This window comes from Euwallacea fornicatus, unplaced genomic scaffold (genome assembly GCF_040115645.1).
Source record: "Euwallacea fornicatus isolate EFF26 unplaced genomic scaffold, ASM4011564v1 scaffold_56, whole genome shotgun sequence".
Lineage (NCBI taxonomy): Eukaryota > Metazoa > Arthropoda > Insecta > Coleoptera > Curculionidae > Euwallacea > Euwallacea fornicatus.
In genome coordinates, this window is record NW_027096024.1 from 717,144 (window position 1) to 730,674 (window position 13,531).

The following is a 13,531-nucleotide window of genomic DNA, read 5'->3' on the forward strand; positions in this document are numbered from 1 at the left end:
CAAAGTAATCACCTAAACGAGATTTTGAAGATGTCACAACACATCATGATTACATCTTGTTGAACTTCCAAGAAAAATAGTACTTTATGTGCTCAAACACACATATTTTGTGACTTTTCAAACTTTGAAGCTCGATAACTTTGGCAAATGTGGACCAAATTTGTTAACCAAAGTGTCAAAGTAATCACCTCAACGAGATTTTGAAGATGTCACAACACATTATGATTACATCTTGTTGAATTTCCAGGAAAAATAGTACTTTATGTGCTCAAACACACAACTTTTGTGACTTTTCAAACTTTGAAGCTCGATAGCTTCGGCAAATGAAGAGCAAATTTGTTAAACAAAGTGTCAAATTAATCAGCTCGACGAGATCTTTAAAATGACACAACACACCATGATTACATCTTGTTGAACTTCCAAGAAAAATAGTACTTTATGTGCTCAAACACACAACTTTTGTGACTTTTCAAATTTTGAAGCTCGATAACTTCGGCAAATGTGGACCAAATTTGTTAACCAAAGTGTCAAATTAATCACCTCAAGGAGATTTTGAAGATGTCACAACACATCATGATTGCATCTTGTTGAATTTCCAAGAAAAATAGTACTTTATGTGCTGAAACACACAACTTTTGTGACTTTTCAAACTTTGAAGCTCGATAACTTCGGCAAATGTGGACCAAATTTCTTAAACAAAGTGTCAAAGTAATCACCTCAACGAGATTTTGAAGATGTCACAACACATCATGATTGCATCTTGTTGAACTTCCAAGAAAAATAGTTCTTTATGTGCTGAAACACACAACTTTTGTGACTTTCCAAACTTAGAAGCTCGATAGCTTCGGCAAATGAAGACCAAATTTGTTAAACAAAGTGTCAAATTAATCAGCTCGACGAGATTTTGAAGATGTCACAACACATCATGATTGCATCTTGTTGAATTTCCAAGAAAAATAGTACATTATGTGCTCAAACACACAACTTTTGTGACTTTTCAAACTTTGAAGCTCGATAGCTTCGGCAAATGAAGACCAAATTTGTTAAACAAAGTGTCAAATTAATCAGCTCGACGAGATTTTGAAGATGTCACAACACATCATGATTGCATCTTGTTGAACTTCCAAGAAAAATAGTTCTTTATGTGCTCAAACACATAACTTTTGTGACTTTTCAAACTATGAAGCTCGATAGCTTCGGCAAATGAAGACCAAATTTGTTAAACAAAGTGTCAAATTAATCAGCTCGACGAGATCTTTAAAATGACACAACACACCATGATTACATCTTGTTGAACTTCCAAGAAAAATAGTACTTTATGTGCTCAAACAAACAACTTTTGTGACTTTTCAAACAGTGAAGCTCGATAGCTTCGGCAAATGAAGACCAAATTTGTTAAACAAAGTGTCAAATTAATCAGCTCGACGAGATTTTGAATATGTCACAACACATCATGATTGCATCTTGTTGAATTTCCAAGAAAAATAGTGCTTTATGTGCTCAAACACACATATTTTTTGACTTTTCAAACTTTGAAGCTCGATAACTTCGGCAAATGTGGACCAAATTTCTTAAACATAGTGTCAAAGTAATCACCTAAACGAGATTTTGAAGATGTCACAACACATCATGATTACATCTTGTTGAACTTCCAAGAAAAATAGTACTTTATGTGCTCAAACACACATATTTTGTGACTTTTCAAACTTTGAAGCTCGATAACTTTGGCAAATGTGGACCAAATTTGTTAACCAAAGTGTCAAATTAATCAGCTCGACGAGATCTTTAAAATGACACAACACATCATCATTGCACCTTGTTGAACTTCCAAGAAAAATAGTACATTATGTGCTCAAACACACAACTTTTGTGACTTTTCAAACTTTGAAGCTCGATAGCTTCGGCAAATGTGGACCAAATTTCTTAAACAAAGTGTCAAAGTAATCACCTCAACGAGATTTTGAAGATGTCACAACACATCATGATTACATCTTGTTGAACTACCAAGAAAAATAGTACTTTATGTGCTCAAACACATAACTTTTGTGACTTTTCAAACTTTGAAGCTCGATAGCTTCGGCAAATGAAGACCAAATTTGTTAAACAAAGTGTCAAATTAATCAGCTCGACGAGATCTTTAAAATGACACAACACACCATGATTACATCTTGTTGAACTTCCAAGAAAAATAGTACTTTATGTGCTCAAACACACAACTTTTGTGACTTTTCAAACAGTGAAGCTCGATAGCTTCGGCAAATGAAAACCAAATTTGTTAAACAAAGTGTCAAATTAATCAGCTCGACGAAATTTTGAATATGTCACAACACATCATGATTGCATCTTGTTGAATTTCCAAGAAAAATAGTGCTTTATGTGCTCAAACACACATATTTTTTGACTTTTCAAACTTTGAAGCTCGATAACTTCGGCAAATGTGGACCAAATTTCTTAAACATAGTGTCAAAGTAATCACCTAAACGAGATTTTGAAGATGTCACAACACATCATGATTACATCTTGTTGAACTTCCAAGAAAAATAGTACTTTATGTGCTCAAACATATAACTTTTGTGACTTTTCAAATTTTGAAGCTCGATAGCTTCGGCAAATGAAGACCAAATTTGTTAAACAAAGTGTCAAATTAATCAGCTCGACGAGATTTTGAAGATGTCACAACACATCATGATTGCATCTTGTTGAACTTCCAAGAAAAATAGTTCTTTATGTGCTCAAACACACAACTTTTGTGACTTTTCAAACTTAGAAGCTCGATAGCTTCGGCAAATGAAGACCACATTTGTTAAACAAAGTGTCAAATTAATCAGCTCGACGAGATTTTGAAGATGTCACAACACATCATCATTGCACCTTGTTGAACTTCCAAGAAAAATAGTACATTATGTGCTCAAACACACAACTTTTGTGACTTTTCAAACTTTGAAGCTCGATAGCTTCGGCAAATGTGGACCAAATTTCTTAAACAAAGTGTCAAAGTAATCACCTCAACGAGATTTTGAAGATGTCACAACACATCATGATTACATCTTGTTGAACTTCCAAGAAAAATAGTACTTTATGTGCTCAAACACACATATTTTTTGACTTTTCAAACTTTGAAGCTCGATAACTTCGGCAAATGTGGACCAAATTTCTTAAACATAGTGTCAAAGTAATCACCTAAACGAGATTTTGAAGATGTCACAAAACATCATGATTACATCTTGTTGAACTTCCAAGAAAAATAGTACTTTATGTGCTCAAACACATAACTTTTGTGACTTTTCAAACTTTGAAGCTCGATAGCTTCGGCAAATGAAGACCAAATTTGTTAAACAAAGTGTCAAATTAATCAGCTCGACGAGATCTTTAAAATGACACAACACACCATGATTACATCTTGTTGAACTTCCAAGAAAAATAGTTCTTTATGTGCTCAAACACATAACTTTTGTGACTTTTCAAACTATGAAGCTCGATAGCTTCGGCAAATGAAGACCAAATTTGTTAAACAAAGTGTCAAATTAATCAGCTCGACGAAATTTTGAAGATGTCACAACACATCATGATTGCATCTTGTTGAATTTCCAAGAAAAATAGTACTTTATGTGCTCAAACACACATATTTTGTGACTTTTCAAATTTTGAAGCTCGATAACTTCGGCAAATGTGGACCAAATTTCTTAAACAAAGTGTCAAAGTAATCACCTCAACGAGATTTTAAAGATGTCACAACACATCATGATTGCATCTTGTTGAACTTCCAAGAAAAATAGTTCTTTATGTGCTCAAACACACATATTTTGTGACTTTTCAAATTTTGAAGCTCGATAACTTCGGCAAATGTGGACCAAATTTCTTAAACAAAGTGTCAAAGTAATCACCTCAACGAGATTTTAAAGATGTCACAACACATCATGATTACATCTTGTTGAACTTCCAAGAAAAATAGTACTTCATGTGCTCAAACACACATATTTTTTGACTTTTCAAACTTTGAAGCTCGATAACTTCGGCAAATGTGGACCAAATTTCTTAAACATAGTGTCAAAGTAATCACCTAAACGAGATTTTGAAGATGTCACAACACATCATGATTACATCTTGTTGAACTTCCAAGAAAAATAGTACTTTATGTGCTCAAACACACATATTTTGTGACTTTTCAAACTTTGAAGCTCGATAACTTTGGCAAATGTGGACCAAATTTGTTAACCAAAGTGTCAAAGTAATCACCTCAACGAGATTTTGAAGATGTCACAACACATCATGATTACATCTTGTTGAACTTCCAAGAAAAATAGTACTTTATGTGCTCAAACACACAACTTTTGTGACTTTTCAAACTTTGAAGCTCGATAACTTCGGCATATGTGGACCAAATTTCTTAAACAAAGTGTCAAAGTAATCACCTCAACGAGATTTTGAAGATGTCACAACACATTATGATTACATCTTGTTGAACTTCCAGGAAAAATAGTACTTTATGTGCTCAAACACACAACTTTTGTGACTTTTCAAACTTTGAAGCTCGATAGCTTCGGCAAATGAAGAGCAAATTTGTTAAACAAAGTGTCAAATTAATCAGCTCGACGAGATCTTTAAAATGACGCAACACACCATGATTACATCTTGTTGAACTTCCAAGAAAAATAGTACTTTATGTGCTGAAACATACAACTTTTGTGACTTTTCAAACTTTGAAGCTCGATAACTTTGGCAAATGTGGACCAAATTTGTTAACCAAAGTGTCAAAGTAATCACCTCAACGAGATTTTGAAGATGTCACAAAACATCATGATTACATCTTGTTGAACTTCCAAGAAAAATAGTACTTTATGTGCTCAAACACATAACTTTTGTGACTTTTCAAACTTTGAAGCTCGATAGCTTCGGCAAATGAAGACCAAATTTGTTAAACAAAGTGTCAAATTAATCAGCTCGACGAGATCTTTAAAATGACACAACACACCATGATTACATCTTGTTGAACTTCCAAGAAAAATAGTTCTTTATGTGCTCAAACACACAACTTTTGTGACTTTTCAAACTTAGAAGCTCGATAGCTTCGGCAAATGAAGACCAAATTTGTTAAACAAAGTGTCAAATTAATCACCTCAACGAGATTTTGAAGATGTCACAACACATCATGATTGCATCTTGTTGAATTTCCAAGAAAAATAGTACTTTATGTGCTGAAACACACAACTTTTGTGACTTTTCAAATTTTGAAGCTCGATAACTTCGGCAAATGTGGACCAAATTTCTTAAACAAAGTGTCAAAGTAATCACCTCAACGAGATTTTGAAGATGTCACAACACATCATGATTACATCTTGTTGAACTTCCAAGAAAAATAGTACTTTATGTGCTCAAACACATAACTTTTGTGACTTTTCAAACTTTGAAGCTCGATAGCTTCGGCAAATGAAGACCAAATTTGTTAAACAAAGTGTCAAATTAATCAGCTCGACGAGATCTTTAAAATGACACAACACACCATGATTACATCTTGTTGAACTTCCAAGAAAAATAGTACTTTATGTGCTCAAACACACAACTTTTGTGACTTTTCAAACATTGAAGCTCGATAGCTTCGGCAAATGTGGACCAAATTTGTTAAACAAAGTGTCAAATTAATCAGCTCGACGAGATTTTGAATATGTCACAACACATCATGATTGCATCTTGTTGAACTTCCAAGAAAAATAGTACTTTATTTGCTCAAACACACATATTTTGTGACTTTTCAAACTTTGAAGCTCGATAACTTTGGCAAATGTGGACCAAATTTCTTAAACATAGTGTCAAAGTAATCACCTAAACGAGATTTTGAAGATGTCACAACACATCATGATTACATCTTGTTGAACTTCCAAGAAAAATAGTACTTTATGTGCTCAAACACACATATTTTGTGACTTTTCAAACTTTGAAGCTCGATAACTTTGGCAAATGTGGACCAAATTTGTTAACCAAAGTGTCAAAGTAATCACCTCAACGAGATTTTGAAGATGTCACAACACATCATGATTACATCTTGTTGAACTTCCAAGAAAAATAGTACTTTATGTGCTCAAACACACAACTTTTGTGACTTTTCAAACTTTGAAGCTCGATAACTTCGGCATATGTGGACCAAATTTCTTAAACTAAGTGTCAAAGTAATCACCTCAACGAGATTTTGAAGATGTCACAACACATTATGATTACATCTTGTTGAACTTCCAGGAAAAATAGTACTTTATGTGCTCAAACACACAACTTTTGTGACTTTTCAAACTTTGAAGCTCGATAGCTTCGGCAAATGAAGAGCAAATTTGTTAAACAAAGTGTCAAATTAATCAGCTCGACGAGATCTTTAAAATGACACAACACACCATGATTACATCTTGTTGAACTTCCAAGAAAAATAGTACTTTATGTGCTGAAACATACAACTTTTGTGACTTTTCAAACTTTGAAGCTCGATAACTTTGGCAAATGTGGACCAAATTTGTTAACCAAAGTGTCAAAGTAATCACCTCAACGAGATTTTGAAGATGTCACAACACATCATGATTACATCTTGTTGAACTTCCAAGAAAAATAGTACTTTATGTGCTCAAACACATAACTTTTGTGACTTTTCAAACTTTGAAGCTCGATAGCTTCGGCAAATGAAGACCAAATTTGTTAAACAAAGTGTCAAATTAATCAGCTCGACGAGATCTTTAAAATGACACAACACACCATGATTACATCTTGTTGAACTTCCAAGAAAAATAGTTCTTTATGTGCTCAAACACACAACTTTTGTGACTTTTCAAACTTAGAAGCTCGATAGCTTCGGCAAATGAAGACCAAATTTGTTAAACAAAGTGTCAAATTAATCACCTCAACGAGATTTTGAAGATGTCACAACACATCATGATTGCATCTTGTTGAATTTCCAAGAAAAATAGTTCTTTATGTGCTCAAACACACAACTTTTGTGACTTTTCAAACTTTGAAGCTCGATAGCTTCTGCAAATGAAGACCAAATTTGTTAAACAAAGTGTCAAATTAATCAGCTCGACGAGATTTTGAATATGTCACAACACATCATGATTGCATCTTGTTGAATTTCCAAGAAAAATAGTACTTTATGTGCTCAAACACACATATTTTTTGACTTTTCAAACTTTGAAGCTCGATAACTTCGGCAAATGTGGACCAAATTTCTTAAACATAGTGTCAAAGTAATCACCTAAACGAGATTTTGAAGATGTCACAACACATCATGATTACATCTTGTTGAACTTCCAAGAAAAATAGTACTTTATGTGCTCAAACACACATATTTTGTGACTTTTCAAACTTTGAAGCTCGATAACTTTGGCAAATGTGGACCAAATTTGTTAACCAAAGTGTCAAAGTAATCACCTCAACGAGATTTTGAAGATGTCACAACACATTATGATTACATCTTGTTGAATTTCCAGGAAAAATAGTACTTTATGTGCTCAAACACACAACTTTTGTGACTTTTCAAACTTTGAAGCTCGATAGCTTCGGCAAATGAAGAGCAAATTTGTTAAACAAAGTGTCAAATTAATCAGCTCGACGAGATCTTTAAAATGACACAACACACCATGATTACATCTTGTTGAACTTCCAAGAAAAATAGTACTTTATGTGCTCAAACACACAACTTTTGTGACTTTTCAAATTTTGAAGCTCGATAACTTCGGCAAATGTGGACCAAATTTGTTAACCAAAGTGTCAAATTAATCACCTCAAGGAGATTTTGAAGATGTCACAACACATCATGATTGCATCTTGTTGAATTTCCAAGAAAAATAGTACTTTATGTGCTGAAACACACAACTTTTGTGACTTTTCAAACTTTGAAGCTCGATAACTTCGGCAAATGTGGACCAAATTTCTTAAACAAAGTGTCAAAGTAATCACCTCAACGAGATTTTGAAGATGTCACAACACATCATGATTGCATCTTGTTGAACTTCCAAGAAAAATAGTTCTTTATGTGCTGAAACACACAACTTTTGTGACTTTCCAAACTTAGAAGCTCGATAGCTTCGGCAAATGAAGACCAAATTTGTTAAACAAAGTGTCAAATTAATCAGCTCGACGAGATTTTGAAGATGTCACAACACATCATGATTGCATCTTGTTGAATTTCCAAGAAAAATAGTACATTATGTGCTCAAACACACAACTTTTGTGACTTTTCAAACTTTGAAGCTCGATAGCTTCGGCAAATGAAGACCAAATTTGTTAAACAAAGTGTCAAATTAATCAGCTCGACGAGATTTTGAAGATGTCACAACACATCATGATTGCATCTTGTTGAACTTCCAAGAAAAATAGTTCTTTATGTGCTCAAACACATAACTTTTGTGACTTTTCAAACTATGAAGCTCGATAGCTTCGGCAAATGAAGACCAAATTTGTTAAACAAAGTGTCAAATTAATCAGCTCGACGAGATCTTTAAAATGACACAACACACCATGATTACATCTTGTTGAACTTCCAAGAAAAATAGTACTTTATGTGCTCAAACAAACAACTTTTGTGACTTTTCAAACAGTGAAGCTCGATAGCTTCGGCAAATGAAGACCAAATTTGTTAAACAAAGTGTCAAATTAATCAGCTCGACGAGATTTTGAATATGTCACAACACATCATGATTGCATCTTGTTGAATTTCCAAGAAAAATAGTGCTTTATGTGCTCAAACACACATATTTTTTGACTTTTCAAACTTTGAAGCTCGATAACTTCGGCAAATGTGGACCAAATTTCTTAAACATAGTGTCAAAGTAATCACCTAAACGAGATTTTGAAGATGTCACAACACATCATGATTACATCTTGTTGAACTTCCAAGAAAAATAGTACTTTATGTGCTCAAACACACATATTTTGTGACTTTTCAAACTTTGAAGCTCGATAACTTTGGCAAATGTGGACCAAATTTGTTAACCAAAGTGTCAAATTAATCAGCTCGACGAGATCTTTAAAATGACACAACACATCATCATTGCACCTTGTTGAACTTCCAAGAAAAATAGTACATTATGTGCTCAAACACACAACTTTTGTGACTTTTCAAACTTTGAAGCTCGATAGCTTCGGCAAATGTGGACCAAATTTCTTAAACAAAGTGTCAAAGTAATCACCTCAACGAGATTTTGAAGATGTCACAACACATCATGATTACATCTTGTTGAACTACCAAGAAAAATAGTACTTTATGTGCTCAAACACATAACTTTTGTGACTTTTCAAACTTTGAAGCTCGATAGCTTCGGCAAATGAAGACCAAATTTGTTAAACAAAGTGTCAAATTAATCAGCTCGACGAGATCTTTAAAATGACACAACACACCATGATTACATCTTGTTGAACTTCCAAGAAAAATAGTACTTTATGTGCTCAAACACACAACTTTTGTGACTTTTCAAACAGTGAAGCTCGATAGCTTCGGCAAATGAAAACCAAATTTGTTAAACAAAGTGTCAAATTAATCAGCTCGACGAAATTTTGAATATGTCACAACACATCATGATTGCATCTTGTTGAATTTCCAAGAAAAATAGTGCTTTATGTGCTCAAACACACATATTTTTTGACTTTTCAAACTTTGAAGCTCGATAACTTCGGCAAATGTGGACCAAATTTCTTAAACATAGTGTCAAAGTAATCACCTAAACGAGATTTTGAAGATGTCACAACACATCATGATTACATCTTGTTGAACTTCCAAGAAAAATAGTACTTTATGTGCTCAAACATATAACTTTTGTGACTTTTCAAATTTTGAAGCTCGATAGCTTCGGCAAATGAAGACCAAATTTGTTAAACAAAGTGTCAAATTAATCAGCTCGACGAGATTTTGAAGATGTCACAACACATCATGATTGCATCTTGTTGAACTTCCAAGAAAAATAGTTCTTTATGTGCTCAAACACACAACTTTTGTGACTTTTCAAACTTAGAAGCTCGATAGCTTCGGCAAATGAAGACCACATTTGTTAAACAAAGTGTCAAATTAATCAGCTCGACGAGATTTTGAAGATGTCACAACACATCATCATTGCACCTTGTTGAACTTCCAAGAAAAATAGTACATTATGTGCTCAAACACACAACTTTTGTGACTTTTCAAACTTTGAAGCTCGATAGCTTCGGCAAATGTGGACCAAATTTCTTAAACAAAGTGTCAAAGTAATCACCTCAACGAGATTTTGAAGATGTCACAACACATCATGATTACATCTTGTTGAACTTCCAAGAAAAATAGTACTTTATGTGCTCAAATACACAACTTTTGTGACTTTTCAAACTTTGAAGCTCGATAACTTCGGGAATTGTGAACCAAATTTCTTAAACAAAGTGTCAAATTAATCAGCTCCACGAAATTTTGAAGATGTCACAACACATCATGATTGCATCTTGTTGAATTTCCAAGAAAAATAGTACTTTATGTGCTCAAACACACATATTTTGTGACTTTTCAAATTTTGAAGCTCGATAACTTTGGCAAATGTGGACCAAATTTCTTAAACAAAGTGTCAAAGTAATCACCTCAACGAGATTTTGAAGATGTCACAACACATCATGATTACATCTTGTTGAACTTCCAAGAAAAATAGTACTTTATGTGCTCAAACACACAACTTTTGTGACTTTTCAAACAGTGAAGCTCGATAGCTTCGGCAAATGAAGACCAAATTTGTTAAACAAAGTGTCAAATTAATCAGCTCGACGAGATCTTTAAAATGACACAACACACCATGATTACATCTTGTTGAACTTCCAAGAAAAATAGTACTTTATGTGCTCAAACACACAACTTTTGTGACTTTTCAAACATTGAAGCTCGATAGCTTCGGCAAATGAAGACCAAATTTCTTAAACAAAATGTCAAATTAATCAGCTCCACGAAATTTTGAAGATGTCACAACACATCATGATTACATCTTGTTGAACTTCCAAGAAAAATAGTACTTTATGTGCTCAAACACACAACTTTTGTGACTTTTCAAACAGTGAAGCTCGATAGCTTCGGCAAATGAAGACCAAATTTGTTAAACAAAGTGTCAAATTAATCAGCTCGACGAGATTTTGAATATGTCACAACACATCATGATTGCATCTTGTTGAACTTCCAAGAAAAATAGTACTTTATGTGCTCAAATACACAACTTTTGTGACTTTTCAAACTTTGAAGCTCGATAACTTCGGGAATTGTGAACCAAATTTCTTAAACAAAGTGTCAAATTAATCAGCTCCACGAAATTTTGAAGATTTCACAACACATCATGATTGCATCTTGTTGAACTTCCAAGAAAAATAGTACTTTATGTGCTCAAACACACAACTTTTGTGACTTTTCAAACTTTGAAGCTCGATAGCTTCGGCAAATGAAGACCAAATTTGTTAAACAGAGTGTCAAATTAATCAGCTCGACGAGATCTTTAAAATGATACAACACACCATGATTACATATTGTTGAACTTCCAAGAAAAATAGTACTTTATGTGCTCAAACACACATATTTTGTGACTTTTCAAACTTTGAAGCTCGATAACTTTGGCAAATGTGGACCAAATTTGTTAACCAAAGTGTCAAATTAATCAGCTCGACGAGATCTTTAATATGACACAACACATCATCATTGCACCTTGTTGAACTTCCAAGAAAAATAGTACTTTATGTGCTCAAACACACAACTTTTGTGACTTTTCAAACTTTGAAGCTCGATAGCTTCGGCAAATGAAGACCAAATTTCTTAAACAAAATGTCAAATTAATCAGCTCGACGAAATTTTGAAGATGTCACAACACATCATGATTGCATCTTGTTGAATTTCCAAGAAAAATAGTACTTTATGTGCTCAAACACACATATTTTGTGACTTTTCAAACTTTGAAGCTCGATAACTTTGGCAAATGTGGACCAAATTTGTTAACCAAAGTGTCAAATTAATCACCTCAACGAGATTTTGAAGATGTCACAACACATCATGATTGCATCTTGTTGAATTTCCAAGAAAAATAGTACTTTATGTGCTGAAACACACAACTTTTGTGACTTTTCAAACTTTGAAGCTCGATAACTTCGGCATATGTGGACCAAATTTCTTAAACAAAGTGTCAAAGTAATCACCTCAACGAGATTTTGAAGATGTCACAACACATCATGATAACATCTTGTTGAACTTCCAGGAAAAATAGTACTTTATGTGCTCAAACACACAACTTTTGTGACTTTTCCAACTTCGAAGCTCGATAGCTTCGGCAAATGAAGACCAAATTTGTTAAACAAAGTGTCAAATTAATCAGCTCGACGAGATTTTGAATATGTCACAACACATCATGATTGCATCTTGTTGAATTTCCAAGAAAAATAGTACTTTATGTGCTCAAACACACATATTTTGTGACTTTTCAAACTTTGAAGCTCGATAACTTCGGCAAATGTGGACCAAATTTCTTAAACAAAGTGTCAAAGTAATCACCTCAACGAGATTTTGAAGATGTCACAACACATCATGATTGCATCTTGTTGAACTTCCAAGAAAAATAGTTCTTTATGTGCTGAAACACACAACTTTTGTGACTTTCCAAACTTAGAAGCTCGATAGCTTCGGCAAATGAAGACCAAATTTGTTAAACAAAGTGTCAAATTAATCAGCTCGACGAGATTTTGAAGATGTCACAACACATCATGATTGCATCTTGTTGAATTTCCAAGAAAAATAGTACATTATGTGCTCAAACACACAACTTTTGTGACTTTTCAAACTTTGAAGCTCGATAGCTTCGGCAAATGAAGACCAAATTTGTTAAACAAAGTGTCAAATTAATCAGCTCGACGAGATTTTGAAGATGTCACAACACATCATGATTGCATCTTGTTGAATTTCCAAGAAAAATAGCACTTTATGTGCTCAAACACACATATTTTGTGACTTTTCAAACTTTGAAGCTCGATAACTTCGGCAAATGTGGACCAAATTTCTTAAACAAAGTGTCAAAGTAATCAGCTCAACGAGATTTTGAAGATGTCACAACACATCATGATTACATCTTGTTGAACTTCCAGGAAAAATAGTACTTTATGTGCTCAAACACACAACTTTTGTGACTTTCAAACTTTGAAGCTCGATAGCTTCGGCAAATGAAGACCAAATTTGTTAAACAAAGTGTCAAATTAATCAGCTCGACGAGATCTTTAAAATGATACAACACACCATGATTACATATTGTTGAACTTCCAAGAAAAATAGTACTATATGTGTTCAAACACACATATTTTGTGACTTTTCAAACTTTGAAGCTCGATAACTTTGGCAAATGTGGACCAAATTTGTTAACCAAAGTGTCAAATTAATCAGCTCGACGAGATCTTTAAAATGACACAACACATCATCATTGCACCTTGTTGAACTTCCAAGAAAAATAGTACATTATGTGCTCAAACACACAACTTTTGTGACTTTTCAAATTTTGAAGCTCGATAACTTCGGCAAATGTGGACC